We start from the raw sequence: 4,257 nt of genomic DNA, 5'->3' as shown, positions 1-4,257 counted from the left end.
CATTGTTCCCAAGGAAAAGTCTTCTATCTTTATTATTTATATTCATTTGTATGTCAGATGTCTATTTTTTCCTCTGGCTGCTTTTATGATTTTCTCTTATTACTAGCTTTAAAACATTTTGATTTGTTATGCCCAGAATTCGTGATCCCCAAAGACCACTAGGGAGCCGAGTCCGATGCAAAAGCAAAAGAACCTTTATTCGAGCTAGCTCGAGCTCAATCCCCTACCTGCACCGACGCAGCGGTGAGATACCAGGGAGAGAGAGCGAGTTTCAAAAGGACAAAGGTTTTATTGGGGCCCAGGGGCAGTTGGTGAGGTAACGGCTGTGGCCTCAGCCGATTGGCTGGGGAAGGGTCCGAGTCCTGTTAGACAGGTGAGGGGGGGGGTTACTCAAGGGGAGGAGGTGTGGTCAAGGTGAAGGACACAGAACAAGATGGAGTCGGCCGGCATAGGCCCGCCCTTTCATTCCTCCCTTGTCATGTAGCTTAGGGACCCAATCATGGGACCGGCTGCATTTATGGTGACAAGGGGAACAGAGTTTAGAGGTTTACGCAAAGTTCTGGGAAGCATGTGTCCCTGGGGTGGCTCTGGGAGGTCTAATTAAGTATTGTCCCTGAGCTGGTATCTATGATCTGCCAGGTGATGTTTTGGGGGGTGTGGGGACTCCCGGTAGCATGAGCAATGACAAGCAGAGTTAACAGAGTTACCAATATTAGGTGGGTCGAATGTGCTGTAGCTTGAGCTTGAGCTTGAGCGGGTTGTGTTGGTCCCGACTGATGGCCCATCGCGTGACGAAGTCCTTCCGGATCGAGGAGGGGTCCGCTGGCTGAACGTGGGTGTGATGGACCCAGGTCGCGATGCCGTCTACTTTGAGAGCGGTGGGGGTTGTCAGCACTACAATGTAGGGTCCCTTCCAGCGCGGCTCGAGAGTCTCTCGGTGGTGCCTCTTGACATAGACCCAGTCTCCCGGCTTGTACTGATGAGGTGTCGGGGTCGGGCCAGCCTCGTAGATGGCACGGAGGCGCGGCCAAATATCCTCGTGCGCCCTCTGGAGCCCTCTCAAGGAAAGAAAAAGTTCTTGATCTTTAAACTCTGCAAGAAGTTCAGCTCGAAGGCTGGGAATAACAGGGGGTGGCCTGCCAAACATGATCTCGTAGGGAGTAAAACCCAGAGTGTAAGGAGTGTTTCTAACCCGGTAAAGGGCGTACGGTAGGAGAGTCACCCAGTCCCCGCCAGTCTCCATGGTTAATTTGGTAAGGGTCTCTTTTAGGGTTCTATTCATTCTTTCTACCTGTCCTGAGCTCTGGGGCCTATAAGCACAATGTAATTTCCAGTTTGCCCCCACCGCCTTGGCTACTGCCTGTGTTACCTGAGAGATAAAAGCTGGTCCATTGTCTGATCCTACCATGGCAGGAAAACCATACCTGGGTAAGATGTCTTCTAGTAGCTTCTTAGCCACCGTCTGAGCCGTTTCATGCTTGGTTGGGTATGCCTCCACCCAGCCAGAGAAGGTGTCTGTAAATACTAAAAGATATTTATAACCATAATTTCCTGGTTTGACTTCAGTGAAGTCGACTTCCCATTGGGCTCCCGGTCTGGTGCCTCTGAGCCTGGTTCCTTTTTTATTTGATGTGGCTTTCGCGTTGGTGAGTTGGCAGGTCTTGCAGGCAGATACAACTTGCTCTATTTTGGTGTCCTGTTGGTGAATCTTGATTCCGGCATGTCGGATTAAGTCTTTTAATTTTCGGGCCCCCATGTGAGTAGACCGATGCATGTGCTCTAATATTGAGACTCCGAGCCGGTCTGGCAGCACGAGCTCCTTGTTAGGTGTATACCACCATCCCTTTATCTCCTGGGCCATGGGGAGTTTCTTGATCCGCTGTAACTCCTCCTGGGAGTATTTGGGCTGGTCTGGTAAAACTGGGTCTCCCGGGTCTGGTAGTTGTATGGTCATGGTGGGGACTGGAGTAAGGGCTACTGCCTTGGCTGCCTGGTCAGCCTTTCGATTACCTCTAGCTACTGGGTTATCAGCTTTTTGGTGCCCTTGGCAGTGGATAATGGCTAGCTTGGCAGGAAGCCATAAGGCCGTAAGCAGGTTAAGTATCTCCTGCTTATTTTTTATAGTCCGTCCTTCTGCCGTCAGTAACCCCCTCTCCTGATAAATTGCCCCATGAATATGAGCTGTGGCAAATGCATAACGGCTGTCTGTGTAGATGTTAAGCCGTTTTCCAGCTCCCAGCATCAGCGCCTTGGTGAGGGCTATGAGCTCCGCTCGCTGGGCTGACGTTCCGGAGGGTAGAGCCTCCGCCCATACGGTGTCCATTTCGGTGACCACCGCTGCACCCGCATACCTGTGTCCATCTCGCACAAAGCTGCTGCCATCAGTGAACCAAGTAGCCTCGGCATCGGGGAGGGGCTGGTTGGTCAGGTCCATCCGGAATCCATGTACTTGTTCCAGGATTCCCGCACAGTCATGTAGTGGAGCACCTAGGTCAGGGTCGGGCAGCAGGGTTGCAGGATTGAGGGCTGCACTGGGGTGGAACCGCACTCGTGGAGGGTTGAGTAGGAGGCTCTGGTAATGAGTCACACGTGTATTGCTCATCCATCTATCAGGAGGCTGTTTCAGGACCCCTTCAATGGCGTGTGGGGTTGTGATCCAGATCTCCTGTCCTAGGGTCAGTTTGTCTGCATCCTTGACTAGGAGTGCTGTCGCCGCAATAATTCTTAGGCATGGCGGCCAGCCGGCAGCCACTGGGTCTAGTTTCTTAGACAGGTAAGCCACTGGGCGGTTCCAGGGGCCTAAGGCTTGAGTTAGAACCCCTTTTGCTATTCCCTTATGTTCGTCTACAAAGAGGTGGAAGGGTTTCATAATGTCTGGTAGGCCCAGGGCTGGGGCACTTAGGAGGGCCTTTTTTAACTGATTAAAGGCAATTTCTTCTTTTTCAGTCCATTTAAATGTTTTCCCCTCTTTGGTAGCTTCATATAGGGGCCTGGCGATCTCAGCAAAACCTGGAACCCAGAGGCGGCAGTAGCCGGCTGATCCTAGGAATTCCCTCACTTCTCTTCGGGAGGTGGGAGTAGGGATCTTTAGGACAGTTTCTTTTCTGGCATCTGATAACCGCCGCTGTCCGCCCTCCAGGATATATCCCAGGTAACTTACCCTCTCCCTGCATATCTGAGCCTTCTTCGCGGATGCCCGGTACCCTAAAGCTCCCAGGGTAGCCAGCAGGTCCTGGGTCCCTCGCTCACAGTCTTTGGCCGTGTCAGCAGCAATCAGGATGTCATCTACGTACTGTAGGAGGGTGAGGCCAGGGTGCTCCCTTCTGTACTCACCCAGGTCCTCGTGTAGTGCCTCGTCGAAGATGGTGGGTGAATTTTTGAATCCCTGAGGTAGCCGTGTCCAGGTGAGTTGCCCACTGTAGCCCTCCTCCGGATCATGCCACTCGAAGGCGAACAGGGGTTGGCTCTGGGGTGCCAGCGGCAGACTGAAGAAGGCGTCCTTTAAATCTAGTACAGTATACCAGACCCTGGAGGGCGCCAAGGAGCTCAAGAGAGTATATGGGTTGGGAACAGTTGGGTGTATGTCCGCGACCCTCTTATTTACTTCCCGGAGGTCTTGTACCGGTCGGTAGTCATTTGTGTGAGGCTTTTTGACCGGCAGTAAGGGGGTGTTCCAGGCAGACTGGCAAGGAACTAGTACCCCTAGGCTTCGTAGTCTCCGGATGTGTGGCTGGATCCCCTTCCGGGCCTCCTGTGACATGGGGTATTGTTTGATCCTTACCGGACTCTCTCCTGGCTTGAGCTCTACCAGGACTGGGGTCCTATGAGCGGCTAGTCCCATCCCCCCCCCAGTCTCTGCCCAAACCGAGGGGAAATCTTGTAGCCATCTCTCTATATTATCCTCTCTCGGGAGCGCCTCCTGGTGGAGGAGGTATTCATCCTCCAGTTTCATGGTCAGGACCTGGATGGGGTGGCCCTTGCCATCGGTGACCTGAGTCCCCCCTTGTCTGAAAGTTATCTGAGCTCCAATCTTGGTCAGTAAGTCCCGTCCTAACAGCGGGTAGGGGCATTCTGGTATTACCATAAAGGAGTGGGATACCCGGCCCGTTCCCAAATCTACTGTTCTTCGGGTAGTCCATGAATACTGGCTCATACCAGTTGCCCCTTGTACCCAGGACTTCTTGCTGGCTAGTTTTCCTTGTGGGGTGCGGAGGACCGAATGTTGTGCTCCGGTGTCGACAAGGAAGTCAACAGGGG

Source organism: Panthera leo, chromosome E1 (genome assembly GCF_018350215.1).
Source record: "Panthera leo isolate Ple1 chromosome E1, P.leo_Ple1_pat1.1, whole genome shotgun sequence".
NCBI lineage: Eukaryota > Metazoa > Chordata > Mammalia > Carnivora > Felidae > Panthera > Panthera leo.
The sequence above is the reverse complement of the archived record's forward strand: the minus strand, read 5'-3'. Positions refer to the sequence as shown.